Source organism: Vidua chalybeata, chromosome 16 (assembly GCF_026979565.1).
Source record: "Vidua chalybeata isolate OUT-0048 chromosome 16, bVidCha1 merged haplotype, whole genome shotgun sequence".
Classification (NCBI taxonomy): domain Eukaryota; kingdom Metazoa; phylum Chordata; class Aves; order Passeriformes; family Viduidae; genus Vidua; species Vidua chalybeata.
In genome coordinates, this window is record NC_071545.1 from 11,079,756 (window position 1) to 11,098,372 (window position 18,617).

The 18,617-nt window shown below is 39.0% G+C and overlaps 1 protein-coding gene across 4 annotated transcripts in view; it reads left to right on the top strand.

The window, feature by feature from the left end:
- The window catches only part of GPR146 (G protein-coupled receptor 146), a 49,354-nt gene that overhangs the window by 2,349 nt on the left and 28,388 nt on the right, over positions 1 to 18,617 (top strand). The gene's annotated exons all lie outside the window — the stretch shown is intronic.

Sequence of the window (18,617 nt, forward strand, 5' to 3'; positions counted from 1 at the left end):
AGTGACCACTGTTACTGGAATGTGTTCTTTTTAAGCACACAACATAGAAAGAAATGTATTTTCTTTATCAGAAGTTGTGATCAAATACAGATATTCTAGCAGTCATACCAGGGTTTTTCAGTCATGTCAGTGTTATTAGTGTTACAATAGAATGTTTTCAGTCATGTCAATGTTATTAAAGTTGATTCTGTGCACAGTGACCTATCGTTCAGACTCTTCCTCTGGAAGAGCTGAAGAATCCCATGTTGCTTTGCTGAGTTGGGTACAAAAGAAAAGAACTAATAGGAAACAATTTCTCATGTTTCTAGCAGTCTTGGAGGTCCCATATCATCGGGAGTACTTCGTCCTCAACAATGAAACACATCATCATAATCAAGAGTTCATAATAGTTCATGCCAGCTGTCCTTACAGCAATGCTTGCTGGTAAAAGAGCTGTTTGAAAAGAGTCCACAAGGTTTAGGAACAGTCAGAAAAGTAGATGGAAGTATTTTAAAAATGGAAAGACAAACACTCTGTTTTAATATCTCCCATTTAAGTCTTTATGAAGGAAAAGATCTGGGATTATAAGAAACAAGTTGGATGACCATTCAAAAAATGCTGAAATTCAGCATTAAAGGTGCAAACATGAGAGTCTCTTGAACACCTGGATAGCCTGTGTTCAGTGAAACAATATTCATGCCTGCACTGGGGGAAAAAGAGTGTTGCCATCCCTTTCAAATGAACATGATCTGACACTTCTTGAATATGGTAAAGCTTCAAGGTGTCTCCTTTCCTATTTATACCAGTGGTTCATGTTCACAGTGCTGGATTCACTCAGCTGAGTATATTTAGTTTGCTCAGTGTCAAATTGACAGCTTCTCTGTAATGTACCCATTCTGACTTAAAAATGGAACATAATTAACATACAGCTGGAGAAGGTACATTTTTGCCATTTATGGGAAAGATTAGTGAAGCTGAAGATTAAATATTAAGCAGAAAATGAATGGTTACTGATCCATAGGAAAGGTGGTTTTTCCCTACAATTCAAATAGGAATCCTTGTATTTCACTTAGGAAGACATTCTTGTTAAAAACAACAAGGTTAACAAAACCCATAAAAAAATTCATACCTCCTTACCAACAAATTGTCACTGTTTTCAGCTGGAGAGTTAACAGGATGTATAGCTACAGGGAATGAATGTCCTGGGACATATCCACTAATCTCAAACCCTCCATATTCTCCTAGACCTAACAGAACTTTTTTTCCTGAATTTCTTATTAAAAACCAGCACCATTTTTAGTCAGTTATACCAAGATCTTCTTCAAAACCAAGCTAAATATTCCAGAATGTGTTTCATCCATACCTACATTTATACACACGCAGGCAGGAACATGCAACTTGCAATTTGTGAGGAAAAAGACCCAAGAGAAGACACTCAAGAAAATGGAGTGGGCAGGATTCATTTCTTTAGCAGAATGGGATCATTTCATGATTCAGTCACCCTAAAATAGACACCCACAGCAGCACTTGGAACACGAGCAGCCTCTCAACTGTCCTGCACCTTCATCCCGAGCATAAGGGTATCAACAACCTCAGCTTATCTCTTGCCTCTTGGTTTGCTTTAAAATCTGATAAATGTTTTGGGAGACAGAGAACTGGACCCTCAGTTTAGCTGTGAAAAGAGAGACACCTTTAAACAAATTGATTTTTGCATTTGACTTCCTGCCTAGTGATAACCAGAGGCGGATGATTGAGATTATGACAATTAATTTGTGTGAAATGATCCGTTTTCTAAATATATATAATTTCCACTAAGAGACCTCTGAACACCTGTATGCAGAATTTGAAAATGTTTAAAGAAACAAGTACTATAAATCTGTACTATAAAACTGTATTTCAGGCACAGTTCAGTTGCCACTGAACATGCTGTTTTAAGAAGTTCTTCCTCAAGAGAAAGGTAAAGGAGGAATGTTTTTAAGAGCTGGCATGGATTACACAATCTAACTTTCCTTCAGGTCTGCGTGCTGCTCTTCAAATCCCCATGAGCAAGTGCAAGTGGTACTTAAAATGATTGGTAGGGAGAAAGAATTTGAATTTGTTTGTAAGTTTAAAATGGTCTCCTGAAAGTTCCTTAAGAAAATTCCATCCATAATTTTCAAAGTCTTTGGAAATAAAGTGCAACTCATTCCAAAATCCTATTTATTTAGCGATGCTCTACGTGCTTTCTGTTCTTGTGAGCTCTCTGGTAACTATAGATCTATGATAACAACTTTTAAGCTCTCCAAATTTATCACACAGCTGGAAATACTGAAATGACATCTGGTTTTTATAGTGTCAGGTGTGCCTTCATTATGCGTTTGTGAGGCAGAGCAGAAAATTGAAAAACAATTATGATTTAAGAAGCTAAATTAAAACCTGTTGACTGTTTAACAAAAATGCTCCATAAAACCTGTTTGTATTCCAGCAGACCACACTGAAAAGTATCATTGTAAAAGCAGCACAAAACAAGGTGTTGGTAGTGTTTGCTTATTTTGGAATTAAGCCATCAAGACAATTATCCTAAAATCAAATTGTATTAATTTGCATTTCAATAATAAGTAGGTTAAGCATATTTATAAAATAAGTACTAGAATTTACATGGACAGAATTTACAACTAGGATAGTTTTAAAGCCAGGCTTTACCTCCTGAATTTACATTTTACATCTTTGATAAACCAAATATAAATACAACAGGAAACAACAGCTGCCCACGTAATTTTAAAGTTAAGTACAAAACAGAGTGGAAAACTACAGATGGAATAATACGTGAAATACAAGAAAGCTTGGACTCAGCAACGGGAGGATTAAGTTTATCACATACCTGTTCTGTTATCACGTAATTTTGCAGGGATCAAAAGAAAGTTTTAAGATAGGAACAACAAGGAACTTCTTCATGGCACACAGGGCAGCACAGGACTGGAGACACACAGATGGTCAAAGGTAAATGTTTGAGTTATTACTGAACCAAGAGTCAACATTTCCATAGTGCAGAGGGATAATGGCTACAGTGGGATTAGACTGCAGAGCTTTGAAAGTGAAGTAGTTAATGCCTGGCAGAAAAAAAGGAGAGCAAAGGAAGAGAGAGAGTAACAGCAAATGGAAGGTCCATCTCAAGGGAAATCCCAGTCTTCAAAACAAAATTTAAAAAAAAATTAAGTAGTCTGGAAAAAAGCCAAGATGTCAGAATTCATTGTTGAAAGGCAAGAGAAAAGCTTTGTATTTCTTTTTGTAATTGCAAACAATAAAATATACTTTGAAACAGAAAAATTAAACTACAATCAAAATTATTCTCTTAATGAGAAACATTCCATTATTGTGAATGTGAAATGAGCAAGCAGATATGATACTTCTCTGTTGAAGACTGAAGTCAAAGTCAATATGTTTCCTAAAACATGTTAAGTAAAAATGCAGTCTCTTTGTGAACAAGTTTCACAAAGAATTTTCCTCATTTTTCTTTTCTTTTTTAAAACCTTCTTTAAAAAATAATAATTTCCCTTGCAATACTGGGAGCTAAAATTGTACTGGAAGGTCATAAGGTGGAAAATGGAGATAAGATCTCCTGCCAGGGATGCAGGAAGCATGGTTACTGAAATGTGAAGTCAAGGACAACAGGGAACTCTGGAAAACCAGAACCTGTTTTTCTATTAAGATAGCAAAGACAAAACATTGTACTTCCTGCACAGATTCTTGCAAATTCACTGAGTGAACTCTTCAGTTATTTAAGGCTTTCCTAAAATCTGTCATTGAACCTTAAAAACTTTTGACTCCAAAAGCTCCCACTGTACCTGATCAACCAAGCATCCAGGAACAATAAGTGGTGCAAATTCATGACAGATTTCCAACTTTCAAGTTACAGAAAGTTGTCACAGCCACATTTATATAATTTAAGTACTTGATGACTTAAGTCTGCTATACTTTATGAACAATAGGAATAGAAAATCTGGAATAAATACATGAAATGCATGAAACAGGGCCAGCAGCAAGGCCAGGAGAGATTGAGGTTGTGCAGAATGATCACAGACCGTGGCCCCACAGCTTCCACACAATGTAAAGCTGAGCTTAGCCACCAAAGGAATTCTGCAGGAGACAAACAGTGAGCAAAGCTCCGAGTAGTAGGTAATAAAAGTTTGCATAACATTTTTCAACTCCTAGCTTGTAGTTATTTTAGGGCATCTGAGAGTTTAGGAAGGTATCATCCTGTGGTTTAACTACTGCAATCAACATAATTAACAGATCTGGTTTATGCTTTCTAATGTTTAGGTGCATGATTCAATTCTAGTTGCAGTCAGGGTTTCTAAATTTCAAGTGTTTTTAAGCATCAGCAGAACATTCTATTACTGCATTGCTGGGCTAGGTTTGGCCAAGGGTGAGATGTTGTGGTTAGCAATATCTGATGACTGATCTGAGATGCAATTTCATAATTACTTCAAGGATTTCTGCTGCTCATAAAAGGCAGTGGGAATTATTTGAACAACCAGAAAAAGAACAACACTGATATATACTGAGAATTCAAACAGCACACAAAATGGAGAGAAATGCATAAACTCTGCATACAGGAGGCCCTCACTGGCAAAATATATAGAATGTTCTTAAGTTGACAGTTTTATAACTCTAAATGGTTTCGCAAATGAAATCCAAACAAAAGAGCAGAGATGTACTCTAAATCACTCAGCAATTGCTAGTTAGAAAAACCAGCAACCACTAACTCCTGCAAACAAAAACAGTTGCCTTAGGAAAGCTTAATGAATGGGAAAGATGTCAGAGTTTTTGTTGTTCTTTTTTCAGCTTTATTTTTTTATACTCCTGAATCTGTACACATAATGATTCAGTTCACCCTGACAAATACTGTATAACCAACTATCAATCACAGCAACTTTTTATATGTTGAGAGCAGTCAGATACCAAGTGATAAAGCGAGTTCAGGCAGAGGGCATATGTTAAGCAGCTGTGAGTCCTTTACTCTGTCTGTAACCTAAAAGCTTAATGTCATTACACAGAGCTCTGATTTCTTCCTTGCCTGCCTTACACTAGAATACTCATATTATATGGAATAGAGATTATTAACTTAATGGAAGAAATACAGCCACATAGTGACTGCAGTGGAACAAACAATGTGCTTCTAAATTAGATGGAGCATATTCTGCTTACAGTGAAAGATTACACAACCAAATGCTGCTCTTTAGGCTCTAAAGAAAGCTTTACACTTATGAATAAAAATCTCAGGTAATAGTTTTAGCACCAATTTAAACCTACATAAGTCAGTACCACTGCCAAAAGACACAGTCTCCATCTCCCACCTCTTCCTTGGCACAAGTGTTTGCACAGTTTTGTACACCCATTTGGGTGAAAATTACCTCTCTGTCCCCTCACAAAGGTTACTTTATTACCAAATCACTTTGTTAATTTGATTCACTGTGAACATTTCTGCCAGCAAAAGGAGGAGGTGATAGAAAGGTGGAAGCAAATGGAGGTGCAGCTTGTGGGATCCCATTTTTTGCACCCTCTGGCTGAAGACACTATTCCTTAAAATAAACATAGAAGTGTAAAACACGTAATGTTTCGATGTGTATCCTACCTTTTACATACTGGGGTGATGAACTGCAGCTTGTCAACTCTCAAATTACCGCAGATCTTTTGGTATTTGTTGCTCTTTAGTAGCATTTTGCATTGCTGTTTTGGGCTTTCAATTATTTCCCTCTAATTTCAAAACATTAGCAGAGGTCTAGTAAAGGCAGAAAGCATAATTTTTGCTTCCAGTGGCCTGAACTCAGGTGTTTCATATTATCAGAAAAATATAATTTTGATTTATTGCAGATACAAGCAAGTAAATTTTTTAAATGGCAACAGACAACCAGTGTAGCAATTAAAGAATGTCTTACAGTGTACAGGACTCACATTTCCACAATGCTGAGAGTATTTGTATAAAAGGGAAGTTCCCCTCTGTTCTCCATCCTCTCAGGTGAGCTGCTGGTTCAGTTGGTTTCTCCTCTGGCTGCTGGAGCTGTGACTCCCTGACCTGCAGTGTTTCACTGTCCAGCACAGGTGCTGGTTACCTGCCCATCAGAAACTCTGAGGCACAGCCAGGGAACAAACAGGCAGCTCTCACTGGAGCTGTCAGGGTTTTGCAGCCATTTCAAGGTACAACTCAAGTGAGAGGATGCTGGTTTGCTTCCTGCAGTGTCAAATGAGCAAGAAAATCCCCTTCACTCATTGCCCACACACCAATGCTCAATAAACATATCAGAAACAAGTCTTCTGTGGCAAAAATTCATGGGTTTCCTTGCTCATTTTGGAGTGGGTAATGATAGCAGTCAATTATTGAACTGCTCCAGCAGTTTAACAGATGATGACTGAATTCAAAATGAAATTTCACTTGTATCATTTAGCTAATTAAACAAATAGATGCTGCCATCTAATAATAACTCATACCCAGAACTTCATTAAGATACCTAATATAATAAAGAAAACAGGTTATCTTCATATACTGTACAAATAAAAACATATTGCAAGATGTGGTCAGGGCAGTTCAAGAACAGCAAGTGTTGTCATCCTCTGTCCTTCCCTTTGCTTTTCCTTTTGGACTTGCATCACAACATCCAGTTCAGCAATGACTCAAAGCAAGTGGCCTGTTAGGAATTAAGCTCTAGCAACCTCTAAAAAAGCCTCACAATTCTGTAAACAGAATATCCAATAATCACCCAAGTGTGTAAGCACAGAGCAAGCACACTCTGTGATAGGAGACACTACCAGCAGAACAGAACAGAGCAGTTGTAAGAATCAACTGAGATTTTGCAATCTTACTGCCAAAACTTTAATTTGATCTATTTAAAACTCTTCATCAAGAGTTTTATTTAAAACTCTTCATCATAGTTAGCATGCAAAAATGTCTTTGACGTGCCCATGTGTCTCTGAGTCCACTCCTGTTATTAGCTAATTGGTAGAAAATCTTACCCTAACAGTGGGAAAAAGGAGTTCACAGCTTCTACTTCCAGAGCAGAAAGAAGAATGGTAGCTAATAACAGTGATTCAAACACTGCCAGGATCTTAAAGCAGAACCATTGAATTAGAAGTTAATCAGACATCTTAATTGAGAATTTCCACCTGGGAACTGTGTTTATTTAGTGTCAGGACAGACTGTTCTGCTTTCTGAGCCCACATACATAGAAACATGTTTATCTCAAATTCAAACTAATGTTTATCCCAAATTCAAACTAATGTTCAACTATCAAGTTATGTTTCTGCCAAATACATGTGTACAAATATATATATATGTGTATGTGTGTATTTCAGCCAATTAGTGCATCTACAGAAGAAGTAAGGACTTACATTTGACACGCAGGTGTGACTTTCTCTCAAGTAAAAGGATAAAATGAAAAGAGTGTGAACTTCCACAGTTTAGTTGTTTCATGAAGAACAAAAAAATAAAACTAAACATTTGTCTGACTTATTTTCATGGAAAAGGTCTTTTGTTTTGACCACAGCACTCAGGGTCATCAGTGCAGAAGCAATGACACAGAGAATTGTTCAGGTACAAAATGTCTAATTCTTCAAACATTTGGTTAATTTGTTTTCTGAACCTAAAGCAATATTTGATCAGTTGAACAAATACTTGAAATGCATTTGGCTAGTTATCTATTTAGAAAGAAAAAAAAATTTATTTAAAAGGGTTTCTTTTACCCTTTGGTCGCCATAGAACAAAAGTTAAATTGAGCTCACAGGATTTTAGGATTTTTAAATTTTTTTTTAACCTGGTCTCAGATTAGACCTCCTAAGAGATTACTGCTGTCAGGACACCAGTGATAATGGGAAATGTTTTAGGAATAGGAGTGCTTTAACAGGAAAAGACATACATGCTGTAAGAACTGATATGGCAAAAGACTCTACCACTTAAGTAAGCAGAGCTGGTTTAGGATGTCTATGCCATTCAAATGAAAGGAACACACATTTGACAGCAGGAGCACACATATGAAAATCTATGCAGAAGTTCTGACTAACTACAAAAGACTGAAGAAGTGAAAGACTAAAAAGACTACAAAAGTCTAAAGAAATGAAAAGTGCAGTCATATCAAGGTTTGTTTTCAGTTTAAAACTGGCACATGATCAAAAGACTTGAGACACAGTTGTTGCTTGGAAATGGGTAATTAGCCTGAAACACCTCCTCAGCTGTTCAGTCAATAAATTTACTAGAAATAAAAGGAGAAAAGTATCTAATACAGCTCCTCTTACAAGCAACTGTCAAGAGGTTTTTAGGCATTTTTATCTATTCGAAGAGTAGATCTACTGCCAAACTGCCTGTATATCTTTCCTTTTTAAATAAAAAACTACTTTAGATCCACATTGGGAGGTGTTAGAAACATAACCCATATAACAGAGCACACAGACCTCTAAAGGCTTCTGAAATCCTTCATCCCTAGGAAAAGCCTTGTATCTTTCATTACTTTTTTAGCTTCTTAGATTCAGGTTTGTATTTGGATTTCAGTCAAATTAGGTTTAATGCTCCTGGTACTGTCACAATTTCAAGTGTTTATAATTTTCCTAATTCTGTCCCAAAGCTTTTAGAATGTCTGTCTTCCTTGCAAAGTTACGTGGTTGCAGCAGGACACCAACTGCAGGTTTTCTGAAATTCTTCTGAAGTTACACTGAGGGAGATGCCATTTGTGAATTCTGCTTTAGCATGTGTTCAGTATATAAAGTTATTTAAGTACTATACAATAAATAACACAGCAACACAAGCTTTCAACACATTTTGAAGTAAAGTCATAAAAACAGTCTTGTTTTGGCCAAAGTGCAAAAATTTATTCGCAACAAATGTTGCAAATAGGAAGCCACAAAATCCACTACAAAGACAGACAATTCCATAGCATTTTTGTGGCTCTTTCTCCAGAGTGATAATCAGAATTTTAAAAATTAGGCCATATAATACCTGACCTGCTGGGTTATCAGTGTCTTTTGTAGCCGTGTCCCCATGGCACGTGCTCAGCTGTAGATGACAACCAGCAGCATGAGGGATAAGCCACAGCAGCACTTCTGGGCCATCATTAACACAGAACCCAGGGTACAAAGGGCTCCACAGCAAGTGGAGAGGAAAATGGATTTATGGTATCAGTACAGGCAATACATTTTAAAGAGCTGGAGTGACTCCACAGTAATTAAGAACTTCTTGGGCTAATCGTTCACAGAGTATCTGGCTTGTGGTGACTCCCAGGCAGGGATCTTGCAGAAGTGAATAATTAGAACCTATTACAATAAGACTAAGATGTCTTTGCCTGAACAAGCTTTAGATATAGCATCATCCTTCAGGAAGAATGATGGGTGAAGGTGGTAGCTGCACTCCCAGCAGTTCTTCTGGAAACTCTTAGGTGGAGACATGTCTAACAAAGCTGCAAAATTCTTTCAGTGCTCATGGGGACACTCTGGGCTACACACACGTGTGACCACTTTCTTCTGCAGTTGGTTGGTTATTTAAGGACCACATTGAGCAGGGCAGGTACCACTTTGGCTGGGAAGATCTCCAGGGTTAGGGACAGAAACACTGCTCGTGGCACATGATGGAGCACTTTGCTTGCCCGTGTCTGTCACTACAAGCAGTAGTGGTCGGTTTTAGAGCGCTGGGTGTCACCAACTGCCTGGTTTGATGCCAGAATTTTGGATGATGCCTGGATCATTTGAGGAGCTTTTAGTGTAAGATGCCTGCTGGATCACTGGCTTAAGCTTTGCATTTTGGCCTACTGAAGAAAGTGACCTTCAGTCACATTCCCTTCTCCTCAGCTTTTGAGTGAGGTGAATTGAGGAGGGGGAAGAACTGAGAATACATGGAAAGCTCATAATGCTAATTCAGTTTGGAATGCTCACACAGCTCACATGGCTGACACGAAATCCCTCACAATTTTGAGTAATTAAGAACTGTAACTCAACAAATAAAAAGTGTTTGTAGGCAAAACCACAATGTAATAATTCTAATTTCTTCATTTGGAACGGTATCTCTCATATAGTTTGTTCTTTCTGCTCTGATTTACCTCCATATAAAAACCCCCAAATTATAAAAATACATTAGTATTTTAGCCTTTTTGGATTTGCTGTATTTTTTATTACTTTATCAGGCTTTAAATCCTAGGAATGCCTTTCTCTGACTGAAAGAAGAAACTACCCTCTTTATGTACCCATGCAAAAAGAACATTTAGTATTCAATCCTTTTAGCTGCAAAATCAAATGCCCCCAGTGGAACACAAAAAGGAATCAACATCAGACATACATTTCAAACACATTACACAAGTGATTAAAGAAAAAAGGGAAGAAATCTAAAATAAACCTACTTGCATAACAGCCTGTGCACAACCCCTTGAGATTTTAGAGTGGGATAAATATGTTTCAGACTGTTCCACTAATGTGATGTTTTAATGGTGTGAGAACGATAAACAAAACTTCTTAGAGATAGATAATAAATGATAAAAGTCTGCTATATAATTTAAAGGCCCAAATAAACAAATCTGCATTGATCTTTTTCTGCCAAGAGTGGATGTCTCACAAAACCTGGTGATGGGTGCAAGAGAGTTGAAAATGTTGTCACTTGTTCTGGACAGTGAAGCAAAACCACAGAAAGCAGCAGGAGAAGCAGCCAAGTTTAGCCACCACATTTGGCTACATATATTTATATCCTATAAATACACAGGCAGCATCTAAACAAGGATACAACTGTCATTCTTTTGTAAGAAAATGATTAGTTGTACTATGCTAATAACATGCTCTCAAGTAGCGAGGAATCAGAATCGATTTTCATGAAGTAATACCAGAATGTGATTCCACACTTCAGTAATAATATTTTGTGCTGTAAATGTGCAACAAAGATGTGTGCAGCCAAGGGATGGTAAATACAGATCCAGGGAATTGTGCAGCCAAGGGATGGTAAATACAGATCCAGGGAATTGTGCAGCCAAGGGATGGTAAATACAGATCCAGGGAATTGTGCAGCTAAGGGATGGTAAATACAGATCCAAGGAATTATGCAGCATCTGGTCCAAGCCAGTTACCAGTGAGGGCAGGGGAGGAGGATCCAGGAGGACACGTTCTGAGCTACGATGGCTTACGCTGATAAGGGAACTGGCTGGAAGTACTCCTTGGATGAGCTCATTTCATACTGTGAGCATGATGCTATCACAGAAGTGCTTAAAATGAAAGCCAACACAGAGATTCCCGTTATTTTGCTTGATTCAGAAAAAAAAAAATCATTTACACTGAAAGCTCTGTCTCCATTCTTATCACGAAGTATAAGTTACACAATATGTCATCACAGGAATTGCATGTCCCAAGAAAAAACTCTTGATTTCATTTAATTTAAAATGAGACAGAACTGGGTCAATTTGATATACCATCATGACTGCTTTGTTTATCAACAAAGACCATGTACTATTGCCCATAACTCAGTTTTAAGAGTATATTATCTAGCAGTTTTATAATCAAGATTGTTTTTAGTACTGGAAATTATATAAGCTTGGACAAGGATAACATTCAACATTATCAACTGGAAGGCACCAGAGTTATGATTTCTAGGCACAAGTCGTAATTGGATTGGAAGGCAAAGTTCAAGAAAACAGTAATACTCTTGTGTATTAACAGAAGGCCTGTTCTGCTCTGTAGTGCACTACCCAAGGCCATTTCCTTCCTTAATATTAAAATTCTAATCAGCCTTCATTTCATCTGCAAAAATTTATGACCTAGTCCATGTTCTGTGTATAGATTTAGAAACAAACAGACCTGGAATATGAGACCCAGCATGTTATAAATTCTCAATTCAACTATAAAAATCTGTACAAGCACAGGGGGAGAATGTTTAAAATACACTGAGTTCCCCACTGTGCCACACACTGAATTATTGCTATGAACCCTGCAAATGTCTTAGTCTCCAAATACAGCTGTATTAATTCCAGATTTGATATTAAGATCCTAGATATCAAACCCTGAGGAAACTGGACCCACTGTAGAAGACATGAAAATGGAGAACTATAACCACAAGAAGAAATTCTTCACAAATTTGCCTTCAGCAGTGCTTTCCAAACTATGGGGCACTCGCTGCAAGCAATGTGCCTGTTTATTCTAAGTGGCTTGTAAGAGCTGCCAGAAAACCTGAGCATGTTCTTCTAAGCACTGCTGCTGTTCAAGTCAGTGCCTTTGGCAGGATCTGTGTTTGAGGACTTCCAGAATACTGGAAAGTAAGCTGCTGCTTCTAAACAGAGAAAATAGTTAGCTCGCTAAAACCCTTAGCTGTTGGGGTTTTTTTTTGCTCCTAAGGAGACACCTCTTGACTTGAATATCATATCTCAAAATTAAGCCAACAGCAAAGACAAGGAAAAGGAAGTCTGGGAAACAGAACAAAAGAATGTTTACTCTGCAAGGTAGATCAGGGAAATGGCTTGAAGGGCAGAATTACAAATCTAAATGCTTGAGTCTCCAAACAAAACATTAAAACATCAAGCTCACTCTTCAAAGAGCAGTAAAAAACCCTGAAGATCACAAGTGTGAGGGTACGTGTCGTCTTCATGCCTCGACATAGCTCCAGAGTAGGTATTTATGTCAAAACAAATGGGTGGGCCACTGAGAACTGTGATGTGGCAAATCAACCACACCACTTCCTCCTTCTTGCAAAATCCCATTCTTCTTTTCTGTCTCAACAACATTCTCAGCCCACCCCCAGCTTCTCCCTGCTTGAGTACCACACCACTCACCATCCTGTCCTCAAACTCCCTTCCGCAATCCTTCCCCTCTGGTGGAAGGTGCACACCTTCGAATCAGTAACCTCTGTTACTGACAACAGACTGGAAGGCAGCTCTGTGTCCCAGCAGCAGGTTAGCTGAGAGATAACCACGTGCCATCAGGCAGGTACCAGCACCAGAGGCAGTGCAGGCATCCCAGTGTCTGGAGGTGGTCACGTTCACACGGCTGCTGGCAGGAAAGAGCCCGTGCTCAACTCGCCGAGCGAGCCAGGGGCAAACACATCCCCTCCTGGGAGCTGCCTGGCCACACACGGTGCCATCCAGCTGTCAGCAGGTTACAGAAAGTGCTCTTTAGCCATCAGCTCTGCAGCTCTGACAGAGATACGTGTGAAATGTCAGCTCTATGTGTGTGTGAATATAAATAAAGTCAGGTCAGCCTATAAGGCTGTGACACTGCATAGTCTGATATGGGATGGGTTAAATCTTAGCGTGCATAAATAACTTTCAATGACCATGTCAAAAAAAGAAAGGATGGTGAAGTGCAAGAAACTGCTCCAGCTGGTCATGGAACCAGTGCTAAGGAATTCAGCCAAGTCCTGAGCCATAGCACTGCCTCCAGACACCAACACCAGCTTTTAAATCCAGAATGGCTCCACTGCCTTACACTAAACTCAGAACCAGTTTGTTGCAATACCCTGGGAGGGAGAGGAAATAGGAGGAGGAAAAGAAACCTCACTCAGTCCACACAGGTTGACAGGAAGCAGAATTGCCCAAAATCCATCAAGTAAAACTGCATATTAATTGTAAGGTAATTTTCAGTATTTGAATACAATTTCCTCTGCGCTTTTCCACTCCACAAGACACACCTGACAATTAGAAGCAACTCTGCGGGTGCCCTCACACTGATCCACCTGCACGGTACCAACACACAGGTGTTGATTTGCCAAACTTAGCATCCTGCAGATGCTGTTCCAGCAGGTGCTGCTGGGGCTACTTCTATTTCAGACTGCACAAGCAGTTCACTGACTGGCCAACAGCTCTAAACTACATTTGGGAAAGCATCCCAGCTCTCAAACTTTGTTTAGTCTCTCTGAGCATCTATGAATAATTAAATAAGAAAATTTACAAAATACCACTACAAACAAGCAGTTGTAGAAAGTGGAAGTTAAGAATATAATTAGATTATGGCATTTATAAACTTCATCGTAAAAAGATTTTCTACAAATTAGAGCCTGTAAATTAATCTTCATTTATATAAGAAGCAGTAAGAAAAATCTCATAGGACATATTAGCAATTGAGACTGACCTTCAGTGACTGTGTGCACAAGCAAACCCTCTTGGGTGATTTTCCACTTTTGCTGTGTCTCAGTCTCTTCAATAAAAGGGTGGGTTTGCAAATGATGGGGAATATTTGGTGGTTTTTTTCCTATTTAACAGACTACAGCCATGGCAAAGACTGTTTCTCTTTTTTTTTTTTCATTTTACACATCTAAAGCACACAGTCAAGTATCTTTAGAAAGGACGTGGCACTGCTTTTATTCTGCCTGCTTACTCTAGATGAGTGACTTTAAAAACATACTTTACAAAACAACAAAAAACCCAAAAAGGACATAAATTTCAACAGAAGACAAAATGCCAAAAATAACAAAGAGTTACAGGGAGCTGACACACACTGTACGTGTGAACCTAGAACTGAAAAGTTTAGTCTCATATTAAAATGGACTAAATTAAGATTTCTCAAACGCAACAAGTTACAAAGAAAGACACTAAACTCTGGACATTAATATTTACTATTGTGGAGAGCAGACATACAGTAGTGAAGGCAGCATCTGCCACTTGGAAACCAGCTGAGTGACTTCAAACCTGGCACTTGTGCAAATCTGTGTGTACTATAATCTAACATAAAAATATTAATTGAGAAGCATATGAAGTTAGGCTTGTCAGCCTTAATATTTTCTGGTGATTTGAATGGGGCCAGAGAATAAGATAAGTATCTTTACAATTCCAGTTGGCTTTACTTCAAATGCAAAAGTTTCTAAGCTGCACAAGAACAGGAGCTCTGTAAAATCAAATTTTGGAGGCAAAGCCAACCCAGTCTGCTCATCATCTTGTACTCTGAATCCTGTCTGCAGCAATAGTTTTTGGCGAGCTCACTGTACTTCCCTGAAATACTGTACAACATACAATTATTTTTGTAGGAATTTGGGGTTTTTTTTGCATCAGAGCTACATTAATCTCAGGGACAATCTCTAATTATTGTATTTAAAACAAGTTTTGATTTTTTAAGTTTACACTAATGAATTATTTTCATTAGTACTGGTAAGTTAAAAGATTACTGGAGCTTTCAATGAAGCTGGTCAGTATTCCCCATTTACCAGTGCAGATCAGCTTAATTTGTTTAGCAACTAAAACTTGGAGTGAACAACGGTATTTTCAAAACAAATACATCAAGTTAAATTAAGCAAGGGCAGTTGTGGTTCATCTGAATCATATGGCTCCAGATTTCAAATCTAAGCTAAGGAAATAGAGGTTATGACATCCTGCAGCTGCGACAAGTCATGTTCATAAAGAACATTAAATCAAGACCACTTGGCCAGTTCAGGCAGTTGCTTGTGTGGAAGTGAAAGATCCCATGAGAACATTAAAAAAAAGAAAGGTTCTGGTGTCCCAGCCAAACCCCCCTTCCTTCACTTAATGCTACCAGGGACTGTTTCTTCAGAGCAAATGACCGTGGAAGGTTGTTGCCAAGTAATTGCTACTGATTTATTTACATCCAATAACGGGGAACAGGAATCAAACACTTGGCGAAACACACGAGCAAGTAAATTACAAAAGGTCCTCCTGTGCTACACAAATGCCAAGTGCCTGAGGCTGCCCCTGGCTACTCTGGTTTTCAGAAAGATCCTTTGGGTGATTTGATTCACCATAAGGCCACACAAATGCCCACATCAGCACAGGGACACATCAGTGGCAGGGAGAAGCAGCTGGAGCTTCATCGAGGCAGTGGTGTGGGTGCTGCACGTTAGGGGCACAGCACTACAAGATAATCGAGTTTTCATTCAGCAGGGAGTCTCAGGAAGGAAGAAAGGATTGGGTTCCGGAAATGTTATTTTCCAGTCTCCCGTTTCGTAGCATTCATCCCTGGAAGTAAGGCCAGGTGTGATGGAGCTCTGAGCAGCCTGCTCTGGTGTGTCCACAGCAGTGGGGCTGAAGTAAATGATCTTTAAGGTCTCTTAAAACCCAGGCAGTTCTGGGATTCTGTGATTTTAAGATCTATTATTGATACAATATGTACTGATAAAATACCTGAGAGTTGGCATTTTCAGTTAGAGCAGATGGAAAAAGTATTTTCCAAAATTTTGTGAGAGAATACTGGTGGCTGAAACATTCACTGCTCCCCTGAGTACCGGGAAAAAAGGTGTCTGTACTTTTCCCTTTTTTCTTCTTTTTTTTTTTTTTTTTTTTTTTTAAGCAGGGAGGAAGCATGAAACAGTAGTACTGATTGACACTATCTGGATGCCAGTGTCATGCTGTGTAAACATGTGGATCCATTAGACAATTGTTGGAAGCAGTGAATTCCAAATTTGATCTAGTGATAGGACTCCTGCTGTTTGGGAAAAAAAAAAAAGGGGGTTGCAAAACCACACAAGGAAAATGCTTCAGACTTCTTAAAAAAAACCAAAAAGCAAAGCACAGCATGAACAAGGATGTCCTGGATGGCCTGCAGATCCCAGCCTCTGGAGAGTCCTGATACACAGAAAAAAACACCTGAGCTCTTGGCTTTATAACTTTGTAAAACTTAGTTCAACCTGAAAGGATAAAAACATTTGCATAGAGAAAAATTTATGTCCACATGCAGAATACGAAATGTTTTCTTTACTAAACAATAATCTGCACCAGTGATTTACATTTTCTTGCACATTTCTTGTGCAAGCTACTGCCGGAACTCCAGCCGGAGCTCTCCGGTATTCCCAGCGATGCCGGCTGGGGAAGGGAGTGGTACTGAACTGCCTTCCTTTGGTTTGTGCTGGCAAAGCAGCACTTCTTGCTTTGTAGTACTTAATGGCCTAAAACACACGTTGAAATTAACTCCCTCATTAGCTACATAGCTGCTACTCCTTATCACTTTCATTTTTCTTAATTATAGCACTGCAAAATTTTATGTTCTGATTCAGAATTCTGTATGATTAATACAATACATGAATTATATTCATTAGAATATAAATCACAGGCCTCATGAATAAAAGTATAATTACACACGACCTTTGAAATCATACTCCATTCTTTAAGCTATCTAGAAATAACTATGCTCATTCTGCCCATGCAACAATTTCATTTCAAACTGATTAACCAGCATTTTATTCCACTCAACTTGACTACATTGAAACAAAAACCAGTGAGTTCAGCTCCCAGCAAAACTGCAAACCCACTTTAAGGCTGTCCCTACAGAACTTGTTATTCATCTCCACAGACTTATAGATGTGAAGAGCCCTGTGTATAGCTGAGGATTTCCATTATGATTCATGTTGTGATTTAATCAATCCTGAAACTTTGTTTACTACGTAAAAGAAATTGTACTTCAACAGCAAGGATCAGAAAGCAAAAGAATCAATGCAGGAGGGCTACTGAGTAACGAGGGAGGGAAGCAGTGAGTCAGTCCCACGTTATCCTTGGGAAGCTGCAGCAGGTCAGCAGTAGCAAAGCTGCTCTTTGGAGACTGCTGGGTGACCACAGAACCTTTCTCCAACCCAGCCCGAAGAGCTCCATGAGCACACAGCAGTGGTCCTTGGAATGCAGATCTCAGCACTGCACCTTGCTATGCATATAAAGAAACTTGTGCAGCTTTGCCAGCTGAACTCTACAGTTCACATGTCTAATCCCAGTGATCCCCGTACCCACGTGGAGATGCGGCCGCAGGACACAACTGAAGCACTGGAGGACTGCATTACTCAGGGACAGCCATCTCCTGCAGCCTGTCCTTACACAGCTGGAGCTCCCAGAGCTCCAGATGTGTCACAGCTGTGTCCAGGTGGGACTTCAGCAGTGACAGGCACCAGGAGAAGCTCTCCACAGTCAGTTTCTGCTCCGAAGCACGGGGCAGCTGTCCCACTACTTCCCTGAATGTGACTTGAATTTGCATGGAAGTATGAACAGAACAGCTGCTCCTTCTTTGCATGGATTTGTGGCTGATTTATTTTTGTTCTTGAGAAATGAGGCCAGCCAGAGACTGTGATGAGCCAGCCACTACTGCAGGGTTTTACAGCCACCAGAGTTGGTGCTGGGCATTTCCACCTGTGTGGCACATGGGAAATCTCTTTCTCTTAAGAGCAAGACCACATAAAAATAGTAACAGTTTGTCCTTCTATTTACTATTCTCCGTCAAACTATGAAACTAAAATTGCAAGCAAAATACTGGTTGCACTGTGGTTTTTTTTGGGCCCTTGAATGCCAACCACAAGATGTCAAACAGAGGGCAGAGAGAGGCCAAGGAGAGCAGGGGAGCTGGGGAGCCCTGACTGCAAAATGTGGTAGTAAAAACCATAACTGGTGCTAATAGTAGACAAAAAGTGCATCAGAATGAGATCAGATCTTTTACAGACCAGCTCTGCATCTCTCAATACAACTTTAATACAAAAAAGAATGAAGTGGCTGAAGTGGTACAGGCAGCTATCTTAAAACATTTTTCCCAGATTAAGTATTCTACTTACCTCAAAATTCAGTCATAATTAAGTACCCTTGAACAAGTTAATCTTTTTTTTTAGGGGAAAACTCATCTACTCTCATTAAAGTTTGCCTTTCTCTACAAGTATTACTGTTCAATCATTAATCTCAGCTCAAATCTCTTCAATTCCTTACGTATGCCTGTTTATATTTTTTCCCACTGCAATACAT